The sequence below is a fragment of the Tiliqua scincoides genome, chromosome 7, assembly GCF_035046505.1.
Source record: "Tiliqua scincoides isolate rTilSci1 chromosome 7, rTilSci1.hap2, whole genome shotgun sequence".
In the NCBI taxonomy this organism is placed as follows: Eukaryota; Metazoa; Chordata; class Lepidosauria; order Squamata; family Scincidae; genus Tiliqua; species Tiliqua scincoides.
Window position 1 is genome coordinate 21,800,682 of NC_089827.1, and position 26,127 is coordinate 21,826,808.

Genomic DNA, 26,127 nt, shown 5'->3' on the forward strand with positions numbered 1-26,127 from the left:
CCAGTGTAATCAGCAAGCATTTCTCTTGCTGCCAGTAAGAGCTCCAGTCGTGGAGCACGCTCAGTCCGCATGCAGTGCATGGAGAGCGATGCCTGGACTTCCCTCCTTGCAAGAACAGACTGCCAGGCTGAGCAGCAGCTGCTGCAGCTCCACGTGGGCCACCCTGCCCCTTGCCAGGCTTCAGAAGCCAATGAGCAGCCGTCCTGCAGGCTCTCTTTCCTTTCTTGTGCTGGTGATCCGCTCTCTCGCGAGATCTGGCTAGTAAACAGATAGATCCCTCCTGCTTTTGCTGCTGCTGCTGCTGGTGCTACAGCCATCCCTGCCTCCCTCCATTAGAGGCACAGGAGGGGGAAGTGGTCAGACCTGTAGGCTGGCAGAGCAAAGGAAGCCTGCTTGGAGAGGCACCCAGAGGTGAGTGCTTCTGGCCAGTGGGTCAGCCTTGCTCCCCTCCAGAGCTGCATCCCCTGCCTGTCCCCATCAGCAAAGGCTCCTTTTCCAAGCAACTGGGGAGAAAAGGAGGCTTGCTTCCCTTTGGTGCACTGTCACACCTAAGGGGAGGTCATATTGGGAATCATCCTCCCCCATTGTGAGCCATCAATAGAGGCCAGAGCCCAGGGAGGGACCATGCATGTTGCCTGTGTTTAGAGAGGAGCAGAGATTGTGTTTGTGTGTGTGCAGGCAGAAAAATGCAGCATCCTTGCTAGAAATAGAAGGATCTTTGTTTCTATATGATCCCCCTGGCTGAGGCTTTTCTGTTCCTCTGCTCTCCGTGACGATGTGGGGTGCAGTGGGTGTGCATGAGATCAAATGGGGGTGCCTCACTGTATGCAGCCTCTTGGGTATCTGTGAGGTTGAAAGGGGTCTTTTTCTTGGAGGGGGGGGGTGGGCTGCTAAAAGGCAAGCTGTGAGTCACTTTTCAGGCTTGTATCTCTGTGTCCCAGTCTGTGAGATATTATTTTTCTTTTAACTCCAGTGAATTGATTTTTCACAAGCCCTCTAACCCCATCAAAGGGGTTATTTGGAGAAATCAGAGTTTAAAAAAGCCTTGCCGCTGCCCAGATATGGGGAGCAGATTGGCACATGTTCTAAATCACCTTCAGTTTCACCCCCAAAAACCTCATGTATGCGCACACTGTACTTTGTTGTCTTGAATTTCAGCTGTGCCCCTGTGTTCAGGGAAAGTTGCATTCTCGAGGTACACAGAATTCCCAGTTTCAGAAGTGGCGTGAAGGTCCACTTTTCCCAGTTTCAGAAGTGGCGTGAAGGTCCACTTTTGAAATGCATTCTCTCAGATTTGTCTTTGACCAGTTGAAGCCTTAGAATATGTTAAACCTTTTGGCGATGCAGTTCATTAAGAGGGGATCAAAGATAAAATGTTCCATTTTCCACCTTCTTTTTCTGTTTCTCCCTACCATCTCTATATTCCATTATCAATACCTTGGCGATCCATTCATGTTGACAGAAAGATTTATCTTGGCTACAGGATATAGATCTGTATGAACCTGTTTTTAAAATTCAAAATTTGAAATTTTAGTATAATACACCTTTAAAGCAACTTAAGCCTTCTTAGAGCCCTGTATAAAATTCATTACTTCTGTGGGCTGGACCAAATTTCTTTCTCTGAGAGTCTGGTTTGAGTGGTAGAAGTTTAAACTGGAAAGGGAGATGGATAAAAGTTTAAAGTGTGTACAAAGTAGGAGAATTTCACATCTATGTGCTGTACACTTGGTGCTTTTAAAAAAAGTAAAGCTACTTGTTTTGTTCATTGAAACTACATAAGAATAAGCAAGTCATCTTAAATCAGATAAATTTTAGTGGAATGTGGCTGTTTTTGTTTTCTTAGGGGTTGCTCTTTGTGTTCTTAACCTGGCTACATCAAGCATGTGTGGAGTATGCATTCCCTTTTGTGCTTGCTCCATACAAAGGTGCAGATGACTGAAGTATTCTGTGTATTCCGCCTCCTCCCCACCCCAGTTGCTGGGATGCTGATGGCAGTTCTGCAAAGTCACTTTCTCTAGATGGATCTTAGTGAGTTAGCTATATGAACTTCTACATGGCTTGTATTCAAGGTGCTGTGGTATATACTGTGAGTATTCACTTTTCAGATAATTGCAAAAGAGCAATACTGTACATAGAAGTTCATCTGTAACTAAAACTGTCCCTAGACACTGTACATTTGCTGTCATTTTCATTACTTTCTTGATGAGCTTTGGCAAAGTATGGAAACATTGATGTGTAGGAAGCGTTGTACAGTCTTTTTTAAAATTTTTGGTTGTGTGGATCACGTGCACTCATACTGATGAATATAAACTGAGTACTAAATACATTTATGTTGGTGCATGGTGCTTTTTAGGAGATTGTCCTGATAACATGACCATGTGCTTTGGTATTACTGTTTGTTGGGTTTTTAAACTTCACTGAGAAGCAACTTTCTTTGGCAAAAATACTACCTGTGTTGTGAAACACATATTAGGGAAGACAGGTGGCACTCTAATTATATATTTATAATTCAGAAATCAGGGGATCATTATTGACTTCCATGGGTTTTGGCAAGAGCTTCTGAATTATTCAGTAAGAAGGTCTGGAGTAACAAAGTGTAGACTCCCAGTAGTATTCAGTAGCTTATATGTTCAGACTTAAATCATATATGAGCCTGCTAAATCCAGTCTGGCACCCAGTTTCCAACTGTGACCTGCTGGAGCAGGAATGAAGGCAACAGCTTTCCTCCCCCTACCTGGCAGTTGGCATTCAGGGGTGGTATAGTGCCATAGGGATTGCATTCAGCTGTTGTGGATCATAACCATTTATAGAACTATCCTCCATGAATTTCCTGCCTTATTTATTGAGGCAGTAAGAGCAACCTTTCTATAGGCTGATTGTGCATCTTCGGCTCTGTTCCCATTGAGATAACATGGGAACCTGGGAGGCCCAAGTACAAACAGGAATACACGTTGTACATCTAAGTCCCACTTTCTTTGAGTAAGAATTGAGAGGAGCTCAGTGGGTCACCTGGTTTCCTCCTCTTCCAATAAGTAGGGCATCATGTTGGAAAGACACTTTGTGGGAGTTTTCCAACCTCACTCTCTGGTTCTCAGTGGGCTGGAGGTTCTCAAATTTTGTTGTAAGGAGATACCTTGTGAGGTGGGGAAGGGAAATAATTTATTTGTTTATGCAACTCAACTGACTCTCTACAGTAAGTACTCAAGAGTCGTAAAAATCACAAATGGCAATCCATTCAGCAGGGGGGGAGATATTGTCCCTCTTTACCCCAGCATGGCATCTTTCCCAGTAGCAGTTGCTGGTGTTTCTTTTAGATTGTGAACCCTTTGGGGACAGGCAGCTATTCATTTATTTGTTTAGCTATGTAAATTGTCTTGTGAATTAATTGTCCTAAAAGTAATGGATATCTGAGTTATGGGTGGCTGCGTTGGTGTTTTGCACCTGCATGATACTGCTGGTCTAGAAAGAACCAGATGATTCAACTAACATATGTTTCAACTTAAGTACAGACCCCAACCTAAACCTTAAGAACATAAGAACAGCCCCACTGAATCAGGCCATAGGCCCATCTAGTCCAGCTTCCTGTATCTCACAGCGGCCCACAAAATGCCCCAGGGAGCACACCAGATAACTAGAGACCTGCATCCTGGTGCCCTCCCTTGCATCTGACATAGCCCATTTCTAAAATCAGGAGGTTGCACATACACATTTCTGCCATTTCTGCCCAACATTGCATATATGCATCAGGGACCAAATGTGTATACCTGTGGGCTGGGCAAAAATGGGTTAAATCCTTACCCCTGGTAAGTAAGGGATTTAGAGTATAAATACTGTATTCTTAATTTTATCATTAGTATGAACAGGAATAAGAATCTTTGTGCACACATCAAGGAAAGACAAGTGCTCCCAGATTGTTCACTAGCCAAAATACCAATAGTTAAGATTTAAAATTTGATTTAAAAGTCTTGTTTTGGCCAGCTGGTGAAAGCTGAGCCAAAGACAGGTGTGTTTCCAACACTGTGAAGGCCCTAACCTGGAGCCACAGGATTTTGCTTCTTATGGAGATGAATTGAAGCCTTGGAAAGAAAAAGATTCTACCACTTCCACAGGCTAATTTCTCCAGTGCTAAAGTGCTCTTGCAATTATGAAGTTCTTTATTTGTACAGTACTTAGTATAAATCGCTCTCTCTATCATTTGAGGCCACTACTTATTCCTCTTCCTCTCAGAAGGGTTGGAAGTACCTTAGGCTGCAATCCTAATCACACTTTCCTGAGAGTAAGCCCCATTGAACAAAATAGGACATATGTCTGAGCAGACCTGGTTAGGATTGTGCCTTAGTCTTGTTTCGGGGGGTTGATGGTCTTGATGTGCCTTAGTCTTGTTTCGGGGGGGGGGGGTTTGATGGTCTTGTTGATGGTCTGCACAGGGCCACATACATGCAAAGCAGTAGTTTCTTAGTCTGGATAAAGACTACTGGGCTAGACAGTGCAGTCTTTATCCTTTGCTAATGTGTATGTTTAAATTGTTCTAAACTCATTACTCTCTTTCATACTTTTAATGGGCATGTGTTCCTATTTTGTCAGGTGCAGGGAGATGAATTAAAAATATGAAGCAGCGTAATCTGAAAGTATATCCTGAAAGATGTGTAGCAAGCTCATCTGTTAGGACAATTAAAATCACTTAAAATGCAATATTCATCACTCGGATGTAAAGAGTAAACTCATATTATGTAGTAAATTGTTTGGTTTTGTTGATCTAGTGGAGGTTTTACATATCTTTGGATAATGATGGCTGTCATAAATCAAACATCCTATTGAAAACAAAATCACTTAATCTTTTCTTACTCCCTGTTCATTTTGGTGTATAGTTCCATTTAGAAGAGACCTGCTATCAGTGGTAATTGCCTTATTGCATCCTTGAAAGAATGGGCTCTGTAAACAAACAACAAAACGGAATTTTAATTGTTCAAGAAACACTTGTCAAAATTCGTATTCCTTTTAAGAATAAAAGCTTGTTGATGCATCCTCATCAAGGAATGTGTTGGCCACACAGGATAAACTAACTTAAAAGATACTGAAAGCCAAAATGTTTGGGTTCTTAGTGGGACAGCCTTGTGTAGTGCGTCGCTGTACATTTAGCTTTGTCCTTGAAAATTGAAAGGGAATTTGGCCAGTGCCAGGGAAGAAGACCAGTTTAGGTGGTCTGATGCAACCGAGTCTGAGCAAATCTGTGTATCTATGGGATCTGAATGCCTTTGGCAGTAGTTCTACTCTTCCATCCGCAGAGGGGAGCAAACAAAAGGGTGCTTTTCTCCAAGAATAATGAAAACAAAAGCTCAGATGGACTGGCAGTCCTCTCTTGCATTTGGAATGTAGTGATTTGTGGTTTTATGCCATGTTTCTGACCAGGATATAAAGGCCATTCTTATAAAGTTTGGGATTTAGTTGCACTCTAGGCTACTATATCATTAAAGTACTTCCTACATATGGGGCACTCTGCTGTGCTAGACCTACAGTATGGAGGTTCTCAAATTGTGCCGTCATGAGATGCCTTCTGAATTGAGGAAGGGAAATTATTTGTTTATGAAACAGTAAGTACTCCGGTGGTCAATAGTACTATAAAACTGCAAACTAGAATCCTAAAGACAAAAGAGCTAGAACACATGTGCTGCAGAAGGAATGTAACTCACAAGGAGGGGCCATGGTCCACTGGTAGAGCATCTGCTTTATATGCAGAAGGTCCCAGGTTCAGTTTCCAGGTCAGGCAGTGAAAAATTCCTGTCTGAAACCCTGCAGAACTACTGCCAGTCAGGGTCAACAGTACTGAGCTAGATGGCTTGATCATCTGACTTGGTAAAAGGCGGCTTCCTGCGTTCCAAAAAAGAGCAAATGGTCCCAGATTGTCTACTAAACAAGGGAACAAAAATAATCAATTGTAGAATTAACACATTATTTAAAAGCTTGAGAACTGTGTTTTGACCCGCTTGTGAAGACTGAGTAAGGAGAGCAGTGATGCTACCAACACCATGAGAGCCTACCCCTGGCCACAAGATTTTACTTCCTATGGAGATGGCACCTGGAGCAAGATCACTTCTGATCAGCGATCAGTGTGAACTGAGAATCCTGCCGGAAGTTCCTTCCTTGAACATGTCGCTTCACAGCATGTATAATTAACACTTAGGATGAGGCTATAATTTTGCATTTTGAATTCCAAACATGCATTGTTCTTAACTGCCTTGGTCTGAAAACTGAAACATTGCTTACTTCTAAGTAAACCGTGCAATTACTGCTTAGTAAATGTGCTCAGGATCATAGCCCATTAAGTGCTGGGGATGGTCTGAAAAAAAGATTCTTTTCAATACTGGTTATTTTGCTGACTTTGCCATTTGAAGTGCATTGACCAATGAGAGTTAACATGACCCAGGATAAAGAACTGGATTAAGACATGACTGTGTTTCACCTTTCAATGAGTCAGGGGTTCATTGGATGGCCTGGGGTGGGGAGAATTGATATCGCCAGATTTTCTTAGCTGTAAAGTGAGAATAAAAGTGATTCTACCTACTGGGGTTCATGGAAGGGAAGGCATATGCTCTGTGTATTCTATTTTGTAAATTAAAAATGTGTTAGTGATGGCAGCAGTACCTGTTCTGTCTGTGCTTAGTCTTGGGTGCTCTAGATCCCAGGCTGATCTTCAGTACACATCTTTGGACTCGATTGTTTTTCTGTGAACTTGACTATCAGTGAGGAATAAGAACCCAAAAACTTGACGGTATGCTGACCAGTATTCAACAGGAGGTATTCAGCATTCTGTATGGAGGCTTTTCTGTTGATCTTTCCGGATGCAACCCCTTGTTCTGTGCCACATCTCAAGGAACTCTCCACTCTGTTTGTGAGGCAGCCAGAACAGAAAAATAATAGACACGCTCTCTCCTCTGACCCACCATAAGACCCACCTCTGACTCACCACATGTGCACTGAGTTATTTTAGTCCGTGCATTGGGCACCTCGGGTCCTGAGTGGTATATCATGGGGACATGATAATATAAGAAATTTAAATTTGCTTGGTACCTACCTACCTACCTCTTGGAAGAGTATTTGGCCTAAATAGATAAGTAGTGGGCATGTTTCGCCTTGTTGCATGCAGTTAATGCCTCAAGCCAAGAATACCAATCGCTCTGAAGATGCTCTAACTTCTTAAAATACGTATATTCCTGAGTTTAGTGCAAATATGACCTGGCTGTTGTTTTATCTTAAACTCCTTAAACCAGTGGTTCTCACACATTTAGCACCGTGACCCACTTTTCAGAATGAGACTCTGTCTGGGCCCACCAGAAGTGATGTCAGGACTGGAAGTGACATCATCAAGCAGGAAAAGTTTTAACAATCCTAGGCTGCAATCCTACCCACACTTACCCAGGAGTAAATCCCATTCTCTATCATTGTTAAAAGAATATACACAGTAGCTTGTTAAAAGTATAGGTCTATAACATTTCCCCAGATGCAGTCACATACTATGGTAGCATCAAGTCTAATATATTAAAAATGAGATATTGAAATGATTGGGGACCCACCTGAAGTTGGCTCACAACCCACCTAGTGGGTCCCGACCTACAGTTTGAGAAACACTGCCTTAAACTTCCTACTGGTAGTAGATGCATTGTATGCATGCCTCTCTTATGCTACAAACAATATTCCTCCCTCTCCCAATTATTCAATAGGTGTGTTGTCTGGCTGAAACACTCCTTTGCCCTCTTTCTCTCTTTTACTTCTATGTACTTTTTTCTCACCCTTGACCTGGTATTCAGTGAAGGTTGAATCCAAATAGTGATGAACTGTTGGTAGAAGATTGAGAAATAACTGAAATACGGAAGTGCTTTGATCTCTGTGCCACTGGAGTGTTGCAAGGCTAAAAATAGTAAACACTGCAATGAATGCTCACCAGATGTAAGTTTCCTAATGGTATGTCTAACAGCGTGTCTTACTGAGATTCATGAACCTAATGATTAAGGATATCTTTCCATCAAGTGTGTGTTATCTTTGCATATTGTTGTCAAATAAGCTACTATTTTGCATACTGTTGTCAAAATTTTGTTAGTAGATAATTGCTTTTATTTCAGTTTTTTGGAGCTGTGAGACTTGTCTTGGTTGTGATTGCTCAGTCTTTGTGTTGAAACACCAAGAATCATGAGAGAGCCCTTAAAAGCGGGATTTGTCCTCTCTTTTCAACTCTTGTGGTGGTAGTTTATGATTTGCTGTGGGAAAGCTTGAGCGCAGTTCTAGTATAAAAGTGATAAACAAGATATAAGCAAAAAGCATTCCCGCCTGAGTAACTCGGTGCACCAAGGCAACAACTAAAATCTTGAAATGAAAATCTTTGGAATTGACAGGCTGGCTGGCGTTGCCCCCAAAGACGGTGGTGGCTTCACTGTCCAGGTTTGAAAGCCTGGGCCAGTAAAACTTTAATTGCAGGCCATAAAACTTCAGGTTACTCAAAGGCTGTTAGGAATATGTATTTGCAACTGTGTTAAGGAACTAGTTGACAGAAACACTTTACCGTGGAGATTGGGGTGATACTGTATTTATTCCTGCCATATGGCCCTTATAAATATGAAATAGCTTAACGTTCACAATAAAATTAAAACTGAGAAATGGGCTGAAACCACAGCAAGGTGCCAGTGCCTTGAACAGTGGCATAGAATGTATCTCAGTAGGCTGTGGTGAAACCTTTCTGAAATAACTGACTTCTCAGACCTCCTACCAACTGAATTACAGCAGGCCTACGGAAATTGTCTAGGGTCAGAATTCTATATGCCAGTAGTTCTCAAACTTTTAGCACCAGGACCCACTGGAAGTGATAGCATGATTGGAAGTGACATCATCAAGCAGGAAAGGTTTTAACCATCCTAGGCTGCAATCCTACTACACTTACCCAGAAGTAAGTCCCATTTACTATCATTGTTAAAAGCATATATATAGTAACCTGTTAAAAGTATGGAGCTGTCACATTTCCCCAAATGCAGTCACATACCATGGGAGCATCAAGTCTAAAATATTAAAAATAAGATATTGAAATGAATGGGGACCCACCTGAAATTGGCTCACGACCCATCTAGTGGGTCCTGACCCATAGTTTGAGAAACAATGCACAATATGCCACCACACTGTGACTGTTGAGCTTGAGCTGGTGTGGAGCAGAGTCTGAGCTGTGAATCAGGCCTTCCTTGGATCAAACCTTGCCATAAACTCATTAGGTGGACTCAGCCAAGCCAGTCTCTCAGCTTCCCAACGACAGAATGGGGATAATAAATACTTACCTTACAGGGTTTTTTGAAAGGAATATATCAAGATTATGTATGCACAGTGCTTTCCACTCTTGGGAAGTTTATTATTTATTGTATTATCCATCAACCTTAAGTCTGCAGCCCTTACAGCCACAGGTCTAGAACTAATGGACTTCATGCTGGGCAATACAGAAGACATTTGGGACAGGCCATATGATTCTGCAGGACTGGGGATAGTCTAAGTTAGGGCGCAATCCTAACCCCTTATGTCAGTGCTTTCCAGCACTGTCATAGCGGTGCCAATAGGACATGTGCTGCATCCAGCAGTTGGGTGTCACTCATGGTTGCCTTCTCAAAGTAACGGATTGTTCCCTTACCTCATAGTTGCATTGCCCTTATGTCAGTGTGGAAAAGCACTGACGTAAGGGGTTAGGATTGCGCCCTCGAAGTAACGGAGTTGGGGGAAATAAGTTGTGCTCAAGGTGTATAAGGTACTGAACTTATCTAATGATCTGTTATGGAGGCATATCTTGTGCCTGCGAGAACTCTTAAAGAGAGGAAGAGCTACAATGTTAACTGAGACTCAACTGCGATTCATTAAAAAATTTTTTCTGTTGGTTTAGATTTCCTTGATTTTACTTTTTTAAATGAACTCTCATTGACAGCTGTCTTCAAAGTTCTTTAATAATGATAGCCAACATTCATGATTCCCATGATGGAGGACAGTGGTTCCCAAAGTGTGTGTCACGACGCCCCAGGGTGTCATGTGACACTTGGTGGGCCATCACGGGCTGCCCGCTGCACAAGAGGGGGACCACAGCGTAGCAAGTCTTCATAGCATTAGCCTTCAAACAGTGGCAGGAGCCACATTCATTATTTTCTCTATTAATTCATCTTTCATTGGAATTTTAATATCTTTCCAGTATCTAACATATAAAATCCTTGCAGCAATTAATATCATAGTAACTAAATACACATCATTTTCTTTATAATATCTAAGGTAATATTAAGCAAAATTAAATCTGGTTTCAGCGATATCGTAAATCCAACAATCTCTTGTATTGGATTCCTTACCATTTTCCAATATACTTGCATTTTTTTTACATGTCCACCGCATATGATAAAATGTCCCTTCTACACATTTACACTTCCAACAATTTTTTGATATGTTTTGATTCATTTTTACCAGTTTTGCTGGTGTCATGTACCATCTATAAAACATTTTATATACATTTTCTTTAAAATTTGTTACTCTAATAAATTTTATATTTCCAAATCTATTCCCATTGTTCCAATGTAATATTATGACCTATCCTTATTTAACTTTTACAATTGAAGGAAGACTTTTGTTTTTGAGGTGAATTTAAGCCATTTATGTTGACAGAGTAAATACTCCATCCTCCCTTAACCATCATCTTTCTTTTTACTATTCACCCTCTCTTTTTGTCTTCTTCTTGTTGCTATTGGTGAATGCCTCCTTGCCCCTCTAGTTTCTACCTTTTCTGATTCCTCTGTTATCTCTGAATCATCTGATTTCTTTTCTTCCAGCTCCATTTCTACAATTTTTAGTTCTTTTCAGTTCCTCTTCCTCAGTTTCTTCATTTCTCATCTCATCTTTCATCACTGTACTCAAAAATTTTTTTGATTTCATTGTTGAATTTATATTATATCTCTGTGACTGGGATTGAGAAAACATACCTTCCCAGAGAAGCCATCTATATCAGGGGTGCTCAATAGGTGGATCGCGATCTACCGGTAGATTGCGAGGCAAAATGAGTAGATCGCGGAGTGCCGACCCCCCCCTTCAGGTGCCTCTGGGAGGAAACACCGGGAGTAAGCCCCATTGTACTCAATGGGGCTTACTCCCAGGTAAGTGTGGCTAGGATTGCAGCCTCACAGCCTAATCCTAGGCATGTCTACTCAGGAGTAAGTCCTGTTATACTCAGTGGGGCTCAAGGTACACCAACATACATTATACACATAAATGTTATATGTTATGATGGCGCGAACATTGTAAAAAAAAACTCTGGTAGATCTCTGGGCCTTGCTGGGTTTCAAAGTAGCCCTTGAGCCAAAAAAGTGTGAGCACCCCTGAACTATATGGTATCTATATGGTAAAAGAGGCACTTTTTCAAGTGGGTGCTCCTTTTTTTTAGCAGGGGGTAAGTAACTGGCCCATCTCACCCCAGCAGTGTCTTTTCTAGTGGCTGTCTGCTGGTGTTCTTTTGCATCTTTTTAGATTGTGAGCCCTTTTGGGACAGGGAGCCATTTAGTTATTTGATTTTTCTCTGTAAACCGTTTTGTGAACTTTTAGTTGAAAAGCGGTATATAAATACTGTTAATAATAATAATATTTGCTTTCCTCTTAAGAAATTTGCTAGCTCTTCATATTCTTTCCTCTTCTTTCTCACTCTCCATGGCACATGTCTCAGAATTTTCACTTTGCTATACTTCAAGATTCTTCTTGGTAGGTATTTTGTGTCTTCCAGTTGCTTCTCATGAAAGACTTGCTCCAAACCATTTCCTCCAAGGAAGTGGGTGCAAAATGGGCAGTGGGAGCAAAACAGAGGTATATACCCAGAATGACTTCAGAGGGGAGGGGCTGCTTGCATGCTATGGTGAGGCTCCCTGCAAAACTTAGTGCTTTGCACCGCTTCTAGCTACACCACTGCCTCAGGTTTGCTCTTTCCTCCTAGATGGGGTGAGTGCCCCCAGCTTATGCATCTTACCACAAAACTTAGGTTTCTATGCACCTTGTCAGCTTAGGGAACCATCTATTCATGTATTTTTGCGGTGTAAACTGCTTTATGAACATTCTTGTTGTTGGAAAGCAGGATATAAATAATTGTAGCAATGATGATGTTGACAATCCTCTCTGATTAGAGGCTGCAGGGGTTCTCTTTCCCCTGATCCAATCAAGATTTGCAGTAGTTTGCGTCAGAGGTGGCTTTGTGCATCTCATTTGCACTGATCAGTATCTTCTCAAGCAAAACAACCAAAAGCAAAGATTGTATTTGTGCCTACTGTGTCATATATCACATCATGGAGGAATTCTACACTTGGAAGGTGGTTGTTTTCTTTAAATCCGCCTAGGTTCTTAGGTGGTGACCAAATGCCAACAAGTGTCATCTAAGGTACTTTTTTCTGTTTTATGGAGGGCTCGTTGTTGACACAGGTGTCCTCTGGTAGAGGTTACTGCCCTTTCTTTGCTGATGTTTGTACTAGAAACAGAAATAATTTCCTGAATGAGGGTTTGTTTGGCTTCTCTTGCTGTGCTTTGTGCAGTAGCTGTCTGTTCAGCTGAAGTTCAGCTCCAAAGAGAGAGCTCTAAGGAGAGAGTTTCAAGATGAGTGAATGATAGTGCTTCCACCAATGTGGAACTTCCTAAGCAAGCCCGTTCCATCAAAGCTTACTGTTTCTTTGCTAGGTATGCATTAAAGATCCAATCCTGAGCTCCCACAGCACCTGTCATGTGCTGGGAGATGTCAACAGCCTGGGAGATGGCTGTTGTGAAAGTGCTGTAAAGCACTGCACAATGGACCAGTGCAACTACCAGATGCAGGGGATGGCACCAGGACACAGTCTGTGTCTTGCTGTCTTGTGTGCTCCTTGAAGCATTTAGTGGGCCACTGTGAGATACCGGAAGCTGGACTAGATGGGCCTTTGGCCTGATCCAGCGGGACTCTTCTTATGTTCTTATACTGAGGCCTAAATGCACCACTCAGTGGTGGGGAGGTGGAACGGGGTGGAGGAGGGATGAAACAGGGTGGGAGGGAAGGCAGTTCAGGCTGGGGGGAGGATGCACAGAGCCATTCAGAGATTGAGTTGGCACAGACTGATAGCTGCTGCTGGATCTCTACATGGGGTAAGGAATCAAATGTTGCCTTACCTCAAGGAGACCTCTAGCCGCCTCTCTGCCCATGTGCAATACAGTAGTGTCCGTTTTGGTGCCATTATATCACGGCACAGTTAGGGTTGGGTTGTAAGTCTCTTACATATGTACTGGTAGGTTGCAGAAGCCTATATATAAGTTGAAATGTAGGCAGTTTGAAACACCGAGCTCTTACTAGCCCAGCACCAATGCAGCCATTCATAACTCAGTGAGCCAGTGTAGTGACAATTTTGTCGAAGTTTGCCAAAGTGTAATTATTGCCTGGGGTTAGCCAGTAAAATAGAACTACTTGTGTGTCTAAAAGGGGACGGATGTAACCTCTCATTTAAAATAAGTTCATTGCAGATTTTCTCTTATTTTTTTCCTCTTTTTATTAGCGAATGAAAACATAAATAAGAACAAAGAGGAAAAACACAGAGCATGAATAAGATACATAAAAATACAAAAATATTTCAGAAATATTGATATATTTTTATAAGCAGTCTATACTGTAAACCAGAGGTGCCCAAAGTTTTTGGCAGGTGGGCCACATCATCTCTCTGACACTGCGTCGGGGGGAAAAAAGAATTAATTTAAATTTCAAATTTGAATAAATTTACATAAATGAATATATTAGAGATGGAACATATATGAATGAATGAAGGTCTTGCAATAGCTCAAGGCCTATAAAAGTCCTTGCACAAAGCAAAGCCAGTCTTTGCTGCCACTGCTAATAGGTCTGCCACTGCCAGACCTAATTGATAAATTAAAGATCAATAAGTCACCGGGCCCTGTTGGCATCCACCCAAGAGTTATTAAGGAATTGAAAAATGAAGTTGCTGATCTCTTGACTAAGATATGCAACTTGTCCCTCAAAACGGCCACAGTGCCAGAGGATAGGAGGATAGCAAATGTCACGCTGATCTTTAAAAAGGGAAAGAGGGGGGACCTGGGAAACTATAGGCCGGTCAGCCTAACATCTATACCGGGTAAGATGGTGGAATGCCTCATCAAAGATAGGATCTCAAAACACATAGACGAACAGGCCTTGCTGAGAGAGAATCAGCATGGCTTCTGTAAGGGTAAGTCTTGCCTCACAAACCTTATAGAATTCTTTGAAAAGGTCAACAGGCATGTGGATGCGGGAGAACCTGTAGACATTATATGTCTGGACTTTCAGAAGGCGTTCGACACGGTCCCTCACCAAAGGCTACTGAAAAAACTCCACAGTCAGGGAATTAGAGGACAGGTCCTCTCATGGATTGAGAACTGGTTGAAGGCCAGGAAACAGAGAGTGGGTGTCAATGGGCAATTTTCACAATGGAGAGAAGTGAAAAGCGGTGTGCCCCAAGGATCTGTCCTGGGACCGGTGCTTTTCAACCTCTTCATAAATGACCTGGAGACAGGGTTGAGCAGTGAGGTGGCTAAGTTTGCGGATGACACCAAACTTTTCCGAGTGGTGAAGACCAGAAGTGATTGTGAGGAGCTCCAGAAGGATCTCTTCAGACTGACAGAATGGGCAGCAAAATGGCAGATGTGCTTCAATGTCAGTAAGTGTAAAGTCATGCACATTGGGGCAAAAAATCAAAACTTTAGATATAGGCTGATGGGTTCTGAGCTGTCTGTGACAGATCAGGAGAGAGATCTTGGGGTGGTGGTGGACAGGTCGATGAAAGTGTCGACTCAATGTGCGGCAGCGGTTAAGAAGGCCAATTCTATGCTTGGGATCATTAGAAAAAGTATTGAGAACAAAACGGTTAATATTATAATGCCATTGTACAAATCGATGGTAAGGCCACACCTGGAGTATTGTGTCCAGTTCTGGTTGCCACATCTCAAAAAAGACATGGTGGAAATGAAGAAGGTGCAAAAAAGAGCAACTAAGATGATTACTGGGCTGGGGCACCTTCCTTATGAGGAAAGGTTACGGTGTTTGGGCCTCTTCAGCCTAGAAAAGAGGCGCCTGAGGGGGGACATGATTGAGACCTACAAAATTATGCAGGGGATGGACAGAGTGGATAGAGAGATGCTCTTTACACTCTCACATAACACCAGAACCAGGGGACATCCACTAAAATTGAGTGTTGGGAGAGTTAGGACAGACAAAAGAAAATATTTCTTTACTCAGTGTGTGGTTGGTCTGTGGAACTCCTTGCCACAGGATGTAGTGATGGCGTCTGGCCTGGACGCCTTTAAAAGGGGATTGGACAAGTTTTTGGAGGAAAAATCCATTACGGGTTACAAGCCATCATGTGCATGTACAACCTCCTGATTTTATAAATGGGCTATGTCAGAATGCCAGATGGAAGGGAGGGCACCAGGATGAGGTCTCTAGTTATCTGGTGTGCTCCCTGGGGCATTTGGTGGGCCACTGTGAGATACAGGAAGCTGGACTTGATGGGCCTATGGCCTGCTCCAGTGGGGCTGTTCTTATGTTCTTATGCTACATCACAGATGTGAAAAAGCAAGCAGCTCATGTGAGAGGTTGAACAGTTTGCCGTCATGCTGAAAGCAGTTGCATGAGGCCAGTGTGGTCTCCAGAAAGTCTCTGGAGGGCCAGAGGCTCATTGGAGACTGGGGGCTCCCTGAGGGCCAGATTGGGAATCCTCGAGGGCAGCAAATGGCCCCAGGGCCGGGGTTTGGGCACCCCTGTTGTAAACCATTAGCCATAATCAATAAGTGCTCTATGCATAAGTGTCTTTAAAAAGGGCTTCCAAATATCCATACGTAATTGTCATCTGTAAGCCATGTCCTCAAATGTTGACTAGGTTGGAAGATTCTCAATCCATTTGCTAATAGAAAGAGGGCACTTACCTTTCCAAAGTTTTAATTTGCCCTTTAGCTATGGTAAGGGCACAGAGAATCCATTTTCTCTGTCCTGTGGTGAACTTCTATAAAATAGGTAAACAATTCAAAAGAGCATAGCTATCAATGATTGTTGTACAGGATATTTGCCCCTCTCCGGACATCCGAAATCCGAACTATTCTGAAATCCAGACATTTTTGTCCAAAGTTTTCTTTAAACTTTGTGTGAACGCTAGAAAGTCTTGTGCTCATTCCCACATACGCAGCAGTTCAGGCTGTAAGTTCAGTTCCCTGCTTTGTGTTGTATACCTGTCCAGACATTGTTGAAAAATTGCAGAGGCCAGCAGACACCCATCTGGGGAACTGTGAAAAGAGCAAGAGGAAGCATTTTTCATTATGTTTATGCAATTATTCTGAAATCCAGGCAGATCTGAAATCCACACACCTTCCCTTCCCAAGCAACCTGTAATATAAAATTAACACAATAACTTCTTCCCAGGAAAAATTGTATCACACAGCAAGATCACATCGTATCCATTCAGATTTTCTCTTTGAAAGTCGATTCTAGTCCATAGTTATTTTCATTTCTACTTCTTATTTATAAAAATTGAAGAAAATTGCTTATCTGAAGTAATCTGAGAGCCAGGGTGGTGTAGTGGTCTGGGAATTGGACTTAGACCTGGAAGATCCAGGTTCAAATCTCCCCTCAGCCACGAAGCTTTCTGGGTGACCGTGGGCCAGTCACTTTCTCTCAGCCTCACCTACCTCACAGGGTTGTTGTGAGGACAAAAGGAGGGGAGCAGCTGTGTACACTGCCTTGAGCTCTTTGGAGGAAGGGCAGTATAAAAATGTGAAAAATAAATAAATAAGTAGCGTCCCCACTCTTTTCATTGTGCCACCTCCTTCTCTGTTGGGTGCCTAGTCAACTGGCGCAGACTCATCCAACTGTGGGCCCAAGGCTGCCAAGTGAGAGAAGGACCCATAGGAGTACTGTTGCTATGTGCACTCTGGTCAAGCAAAGTCTCCATGGAAGCAGTCTGAAGTGTGTAGCAGAAGATTTGGAAAGGTAGCATCAGTCTAAACAGGCAGGAGAAGACCAAAGGGATTTTGATATGCAGAATGCCACTAGAAAGTCCAGATCTGTATTGTTCATGTTGAGATAAACTGGTCTTTCGTTGCTCTCTTGTGGGTAACAATGCTCATTAAAGTTGCCTTTCTGGAGACTTTTTCTCTGTTGGGCTCTTTCTGGGAAAATTGACTTTTTTCTGTTCTTTATGCTGCCAGTGCATTTTCTCCTATCCAAGCCACACTGCTTCTTAGGGGGCCCATCTTTCTTCCTTCAGTTTTGTCTTATTCACCCTAGATTATATGCCCTTTGAGCAGGGAGTCAATCACTACTGTCATATATTTATTTGCATAGTTTGTAGACTACTTTTCCAATGAAATTGCTCTGAGCAGTGATACAGGTTTTTCATTTTGCAAATAACAAATACAGACATGTCCTGCTTAACAATGTCCTTATAACAATGGCATGATCAAAGCACAACAAAGAGGTTCTTAATGAGGCAATCGGGTCTCCCATAGCCTGCAGCACTGTCTGTTTACAGAACAAAGAGGCTTGTAATGCAAAGAAGAGGCAATAGGTCTCCAGCAGTCTGCTCAGCCAGAGAGTGGCTGGTAGGAAGTTTTTGTTTACACAACAAAGGCACTAGATGGGGGTGGATTTTTCTCTTAACAACCTAATCACATAACAGCAAGTATAGGAGAACTCGGTAAGTGGCACACACCTGTAGTTAGCCTGTCTTCATCTTCTTTCCCAAAGCCTCTCTAACCCAGTACCCATGGACTGACTACTGTTTAAGCTTACCGAGGAACTACTCTTTAATGTTCAGATCAGACAGTGACTGAGAGCCCAATCCTAGGCTTGTCTACTCAGAAGAAAGTTCCATTAGAGTCAGTGGGGCTTACTTGCAGGTAAGTGTGGATAGGATTGCCGACTAGGTGTGTGTATGTATGAGCCATCTGGGGAAATTCAGACAACTGGAGGCTTTAATGAACAAATGAAGTACATTTTGAATTTTGTGAGTTTGAACATCTTTTTCTTTAGGAGTTTTTTGCATGCCCCCCTGCCCTGTCTAATTATTTTCATTGTTTTCAATGTGATTCCTTTGGTGACTGTTTCATGTATGGGCTTTCTCAGCCTCTTTTGGCAGCCAAGGCAGGATTGGGTTTTACTGGAGGCGTTCTTTTAAAGACCTTTTCCCCTGCCCGTTAGTCATAAAATAATCCTGCCAAGATGCTGTTTCCTTGTAGGCTGCACTGAGTAAATTCCATATTTGTCTTGGATGAAGGATGAGTCTTCTGTCTGGTGTACTTGAATGCAGTTCGGGTGCAGTTTCCTTGAATTCAAGGGTGTTGATCATGCTGTCAGCTAAGCACCTGACTTTTGAGATGAAGTCACTCAGAATCATACCACTTTTTTAATGATTCACTACTCAGGAACAATAGCTGCACCTGCCTGCCTGCTTTCGCTTTCATTCATAATTCTCCTTATCTGCTGGTAGTGTTGGGTATGATATCTGAGGGGGGGGGGGAGTGAGGACATGTCTGCAAGTTCTGAAATTCTTTTGGTTTATGCAAAATCTGTCCTCTACAGGTGGCTTGAAAACTGCAGACTTGGAAAATCAAATAGTTGAATGAATAAAGAGACGTTGTAAAACAACTCTTTAACTAGTGTGTGGGATGCATGCTTTGTTTCAGAAATGTCTGACTTTAGACATTCTCCAGACTTAAGTGTTGTGCATCCCCAGATTAACCATGTAGTTATTCAAACAATAGAGGGACAAACCTGAGATTAAAGGAAAATAAAAGGAAAATAACTGATTATTTGACAAAGGTATTTCTCACCTTTTTAAAATCTCTCATTAAACATATCAATTTTGTAGAGTGAGTGAGTGAGAACAAAAAAATTGGTTAGGTGGTATTTGCTGTTCATAGTAACTGCACTGAAACCAGAGATGAGGTCACCCTCAATTAAAATAGTTGGTTGAAAGCTAACTTGTTGGTTGAAAACCGTTGCTCGAAAGAGAGGCCATGCAGTACCCATTCTTCCTAGGGAGGTAAAAATATAACAGACTTGTGGGCAGCCTGCAAGCCGGTGTTCAGTGGACTGTAACAGCCGCTCTATATTTGGAATCTTAACCGTTAAAGGCTTCCTGGTGGATTATTCTGATTAAGATATTTATGTATTGTTGCATATCATACTTCTGCCCTGTCCTTCCTCCGAGAAACCCAGCTCACTCTCCCTATGGCTTTGAGGTAGGCTGTGCTGAGAAGCAGTAGCATACCCAAGGTTTGCGCAACTTCAACTACTGTTGGGGTTGATTTATTTGTGAATGCTCAACCATCTGCAAAACTCCCTGCAAGCAGAAAATTGGCATACTGCGGCAGAGATTCTAGGCTGGCCCTCTCCCTGCTATACTAGTTTCTCTGTTTTTCAGGTGTGTATAGGGCTGGGGTCAGCAACCTGCCATTCTGGAGCCGCAAGGGGCTCTTTGAGCCTTAGGCTGCGGCTCTGTGCGGGGGCCAACCCGTCCCGGGGGAGGGGCTCGCCCCTCCCACGACGCAGCCGCCGCTCACCAGCCCGAGCATACGGGCTGCGGCTGTGCCCCATAGGAGAGGGCGCGAACGGCTGGCGGAGCAGCTCCTCCGCCGAGAGTGAGCCCCGGCCACACGTTCCGAACCACAGCCCGAGCATACGGGCTGCGGCTGCGCCCCATTGGAGAGGGCGCAAATGACTGGCGGAGCGAGCCCCCGCCCCCGCTGCCGCACGTTCCCTCCTGCCGGAGCCGCAGCCCGAGCCTGTGCGTGTCTCCTCAGAAGTAAGTCCCATTGAACACCCTGATGACCCCCCTTCCCACAAGCAGCCCTGACCCCAGGGAGCCAAGGCAAAAGCAAGCAATTGAATGCAGCTGCTCTGTCCTCCTCCCAAGCTCAGAGCACAATCCTGTGCGTGTCTCCTCAGAACTAAGTCCCATTGTGCTTGCTCCCAGGAAAGTGTGCCCAGGATTACAGCCTTCAAACTCCCCACTCAGCACCCCCGTCACTCACTCACACTCTCACTGCTCCATTTCCTTCACTTGGAAACTTGAAAGGGGTTTGGCGACCCCTGCACCAGATGGTATTCTGTATATGTTTGTATACTGTATGTGTAACATACTGTATATGTAGCACCAAAGCATATTTCATGGTTGTGAAGTAATCACTGTTAGTATGCCTTTTATTTTATGCAGTTTTGAACTCTTAGTTTGTTTGTTCAGGAGCACTTTCGTGAACAGTGTTAAGTAGTACTAAGTGGTCTTGTTCAGAGGTAGTATTGTGTGGAAAGGCATTTACAGAAGTAAATGATAGTAAAGAATGACAGTATCCTTCACAAGCAGTTCACCTGTACACAATCTAAAACTGTTGTTCTCCAACTGTGGGTCTGAACCTGATTTTTAGTGGGACCTCTAAGAGGGGAGTGTATTATATAAACTGGGACCTATAAGAGGGGAGCGCAAACTATATATGCAGTGTTACCTTCATTTTAGATGTCAAAAGAGTTTTCTGGCTCCCAAGGTTTTCTTTTTTCCGGAAAACGGGTCGAAATGGCTCTTTGCGTGTTTAAGGTTGCCGACCCCTGGTATAGGGGAAGGGGTCTTAATTCCCTGTTAAAATTCCTTAATTCCCTGAGCATTAAAAACTGTTATTTTAACCCCCACCATCACCACCACCTGCAGTCTCGAGTGCTACAGCCACTTTACTCGTAGAGATTCTGCTCGTTCCCAGCCTCTGCTGGGAGTTCAGTGGTGCCTCTTCAAGTAGAATGATAGTTTTCCAAACTATGTATCAGGGAACCTAGGCTTTCTTAAGTGGCTTTGGTATTCTCACTGACTATCATGGTGGACAAGTTTTCCAGGACAGCTTGTTCACTATCGCTGATTCTTGGCAGTGTGCAACTGGAGCGGAGTCTTAAATTTTGTTCTAGAGCACATGGATGGTTCCCAGGGTCTCATACTGAAGGCTTGGGCCTGGCCAGACTCCATGTGAACAGAGTATGCATCCTAGGATGCTTCTCCCTTGCAGCCAACAAGTTGATGTGAACAGCGTCCCGCAGAGGTAGAAAGATCTGTCTGCTTCAAAATAGCAGCAGCAAAAGCTGTTGAGGGCATGATATTCTTTTCAGATTAAATACAGCTGCTCTGGAGTTTTACGCTTATGCTCATGCAATATCTTTTTGTGCATATTCTACATTTTTTTGGCTCCCCCTGGCCCCCCCTCCCCGTTTTGGTTCTTGTTACACACTGATTGAAGTTTGCTCCTTTTTAGGTTGCAGTCTTGTGCATGTTTTCCTGGGATTGAATCTTGCTGAATACAGGATTACAGATTTACTTCTGCGTAAGCATGTGTAGGTCTGGGCTATTAACAGCAACTCATATGAGCAGCCAGTGATATTGAAAGGAAGCAGTGATTGTTTATATATGTGCTACTGCTTGCTCTTAAGGATATACCCTTCCTATGAGATCATGCAGATGTCTTGTCAGTGAAATCATTCCCCTCCAAGCATTCAGACACTGACCTTATCTAGATTTTTAGAGGCTGGCTACATGGTACACTCACCATAGAAGAACTCTGCCTGTTGAGAATACTGAAGTCCCCCCCCCCCCCACCAAAAATTGGAAGGATAAGAAATCCTGAACACATAGAAAAAAAGGAACTGCAGACTGCCTTTCTGTGCCTTCAGTTTTTGCTTGTACTTCTCCCTCCCATCCTAGGGAAAATTCTTTGCTAAGAAGAGATGGGGAAACAAAGGAGGCAGCTGACCTCTCTGCCTTTACTGTTTGTATGATTTCTAGGGTAGTGCATCAGTTTTGGAAATGAGTAGGGGCTTACTTAAACCATTTCTGACTAAGAGCACAATCCTATGCATGTCTACTCGGAAGTAAGTTCCATTGCAGTCAATGGGGCTTACTCCCAGGAAACTGGATAGGATTGGGCTGTCACATTGCAAATACACAACAGAGGTCAAATGTGTACACCTGTGGGCTGGGTATAAATTGGTTAAAATTCTTTGTTGCTGCCATTGCCTTGGTCCTAGGCAGCAGGCACTCCGCTGAAGGTGGATCTTATCTGATGCTATCTGAATGACAAGTAGATGGAAATGAGGTGGTGACAAAAGCCACAAGTAGTGCATTTATCACCCCATTGGGCAACTGAGAGCAAATTACCCCAAGGAGACCTCCAGCCTGCCCCTGAGCTGTGCTTGAATGTGCTGGAAGCCATGCTAGCCTGCAGTGCCAGCACAGGTTAGGACTGGACTTTTAGTGAAATTGTGGATTTATTTGCATCTGTAAAAAATTAAGTGAAGTGTCTGAATCTTTTCAAGAACAGCTCCCTAAGACATTTTGGCCTGGAGGTTATAGTTCAGGAGCAGTGGACTTGAAAGTGTCATCAGAATTTTCTCTTTGGCTCCATCAAAATTCTAGTAGAAGACAATTCCCTTCATTCCTCTGCCTTGAATAGTTCTAACATATTTTCTCACAATCCCATAGTCTGTTTTTGTGGTCTATTAGTTGTGACGAGACAAGTTATGTGACTGTATCTGCTTTTAGTTGTAGAGCAGTCATTATAGACATTCCAGAGAGCAAAGCAGAATTGCTTTAAATGGCCAAAACATTTGTGTGTACCCTTCTTATAAAAATAGGAAAGCCTGTGATAAGGAGACCTAACTTTATTCCATTGCACTTGTTGCATTGTCTTAACTTTAGGGTTGTATCCAATACTGCTACCACTTCAAATATTTTCCTAATTCAAGTATTGCATTCCAGGTTCTTTCTCTTTAAAATATTAAAAATATTACCTGATCTGTGGCTTTCTGCTTTCTTATTAGAAGAGGACTAGCTGAAATTGAGCCCTTATGAGTTGTGTGGAAAATATAATATTAAGCTTAATAGTCTACTGCAGTGTTTCTCACACATTTAGCACTGGGACCCACTTTTTAGAATAAGAATCTGTTCAGGACCCACCGGAAGTGATGTCATGACCGCAAGTGACATCATCAAGCAGGAAAATTTTTTAACAATTCTAGGCTGCAATCCTACCCACATTTACCCAGGTGTAAGTCCCATTGACTATCATTGTTAAAAGAATATACGAGGGTCGCCCAGAAAGTAATGCACCACATTTTTTTCTTCAACAATTATTTATTGAACACAATGAAACTTACACACAAGAAAGAATGATGTTTCTTCTACTCTCCCTGTTTTTCCACGTAATCTCCGTCCAGTTCTATGGCCTTCCTCCAGCGAGATACAAGGGCATGTATGCCCTGTCGGTACCACTCCTTGTTCTGGTCACGAAGCCATTTCTGCACTGTGCGAATCACCTCTTCGTCATCCTCAAAATGTCTTCTGTTCTGCCAAATCCCAATCCACTGGGCCTTGTGCCCGCTTAAGGCTAATTAGCTTCCCTTGTTAAACTCACAAGTGCAGCAGGCAAAAGTCAGAGTCCAGTCCCCGTCCAAGGTCAAGGTCAAGGTCTAGTCAGGTCAGGTCAGGTCAGGTCAGGTCAGGTCTCTTCTGGATCAGGTAGCGTCTCCCTCTGGGTCAGGGTAGCCTTTGGTCCTTCTGAAGCTGCCTTTTATCCTTGGAGGTCTCATAATCCAAAATGCAGCTCAGCTGTGAGCTACCTTGCTAGCCCCTTGTTAAGTCCAAATTAGGCTCAGCTGAGCCATCTCTTCAGTCCATGTCCATTCAAAGTCCCATAAAGGTCAAATGAAGCTCAGGTGTCCATCAGAGTCCCATTGGCCTTGATTGATTACAGCTGTGGAGCCAGCCCTTCCCTTCCCAGAGCTGTCAACCAGCTGTCAAAACGTGGAATCGCTGTCAACACCACAGCATCCACCTGATGATCTTCTGATCTTCCATTACATCTTCCGCGAATGGCATCCTTTAATGGCCCAAACAAGTGGAAGTCTGAGGGAGCTCAGTCAGGGCTGTAGAGTGGATGGGGTAACACAGTCCAACCCTGTTTAGTTATGTGTTCCGAAGTCCTCAAACTTGTGTGAGGCCGAGCGTTATCATGTTGAATCAAACATTCACCTGGGTTGTTATGGCGCCGAAGTCGCTGGAAGCACTTCTTGAGTTTGGTTAATGTCTTCACATAAGCTTCAGAATTAATGGTGCTGCCTCTTGGCATCACATCAATGAGTATGACGCCCTCACAGTCCCAAAACACTGTGATCATGACCTTACCTGCGGAAGCAGTTGCTTTGAATTTTTTCTTCTGTGGAGATCGAGGATGACACCATTCCATCGACTGTCGTTTTGTTTCGGGCTCAAAATGGAACCCAGGTTTCATCACCTGTCACAATCCTGGACAAGAACGCTTCCTCCTCATCTTCAAAACGTTTCAGCAACTCAGAAGAAATGTTTTTTCTGAGAGATTTGTGCTCTACATAAGAGCGCGGAACCCATCGTGCACACACTTTTGAGTAATCGAGCACGGATGATTGCATCCACACTTCCTTTGCTGATTGACAGCTTCAGCGCCAACTGCCTAGTCGTTATGCGTCGGTCCTCGCGAATGAGCACATCAGCAAGCTGCGTCTTGTCAGGTGTGACAGCCGTGGATGGCCGCCCCGAACGCTGCAAATCTTGGAGCTCTGCCGAACTGCCTTCTAATGGCCTCACCCTCTGTGCCCAGCGACTAACCGTACTTCTGTCGACTGCAGATTCTCCATAAACTACACAAACGTTTGTGAATGTTCCCAACAGTTTCTTTCTCCGCAGTGAGAAATTCAATGACGACATGCTGCTTGTAACGTACATCACTTACAGACGCCATTTCGAAACACTGCTGCAGCTATGCTATCTGTCTGAAGAAACCAAAAATTTGTGTGCACACTCCTGAAAATTCAAATAATGTATATCTAAAGTTTTGCATTCGTACCATTACTGTAGGCTGAGAAAAAAAATGTGGTGCATTACTTTCTGGGCGACCCTCGTACATAGTAGCTTGTTAAAAGTACAGGTCTGTAACATTTCTCCAAATACAGTCGCGTACCATGGCAGCATCAAGTCTAATATATGAAAAATAAAATATTGACGTGAATGGGGACCCACCTGAAATTGACTCCCGACCCACCTAGTGGATCCCGACCAACCATTTGAGAAACTCTGTTCTAGTGAAATCAAAGGGACCCAATGGTGCATTCTGTACCTCTCTTACTTAAGAGTCAACTCCTGGGAAATTCTGTAGGAGCTCTTTCAGAATAAATAGAATTAAGAAGCAGTAGTTTACTGTGAACTGTGATTGAGTCCTGATGCCGCTGGCCCCCCCCCCCCAATTATTTAGCAGAGGACTATATTTGTGTGTGTTTTTAAGTAATTGAGGCTAAAATAAATATTATATAAATACTCACTGGCTTTATACTATTGCAATTTTTTCTGCTTTCAATTAGTAGTTGTAAATGTATACGTGAGAATTGGTTTTTTTAACTGCGCTTGTTTGGTATACTTCCTAATGTAAGATAGAGGCAGGCAACTTCTTTGGTACTAAAGGCTAAGATCAGTCACAAGATTTTGATTAGACCCACTGATCTACCAATACAGTGGACCCTTGGTATCCACAGGGAATTGGTTCCAGGAGCCCCCCCAATACCAAAATTCATAGATGCTGGAGTACTGAGGTAGGGACAGGATTGCAGTGCCGCAGTAATTTATTGTGAGGTTGCACTGAGCTCATGGCCGTTCATTTAATGGCAGATTCGCCACTGGTGCTTAGTATGGGCAGGTTTAGGATAACGTGAAGGGGCTTGCTCTGGCAGTTAGATGACTGGCAAGATGTGATGTTAAGCTAACACAGGCCCACAGCAGAGAGATTTTAATTTCTTAGTAGTAAAACAGTGGATAACTCGCACACTATAAAAGCTATAATCCACTACCACTTGTGGTATCATACACAGGGCTGCAGGACCCTGTACTATAAATAACCATCCATCTATTTTAAAACTGTGCTGTGCTCTATGTGGGTATGTAGATAAGTGGTTAGAGGAGGGTGGAATGGGAGGGTGGAATGACTTTTTATCTAGAGTCAAACAGTAAAATTCCTGGCTAAACTAATAAAGTATTT

General features: G+C 43.1%; 1 protein-coding gene across 1 annotated transcript in view; it reads left to right on the forward strand.

Annotated features, from left to right (window-relative positions):
* The first annotated feature begins 328 nt into the window (after positions 1-328).
* STK38L (serine/threonine kinase 38 like) overlaps positions 329-26,127 on the forward strand; it is a 69,249-nt gene continuing 43,450 nt past the window's right edge. Inside the window, exon 1 of the mRNA XM_066634271.1 lies at positions 329-411. The gene's annotated coding sequence lies outside the window, so the exon portion shown is untranslated. The remainder of the gene's footprint in view (positions 412-26,127) is intronic.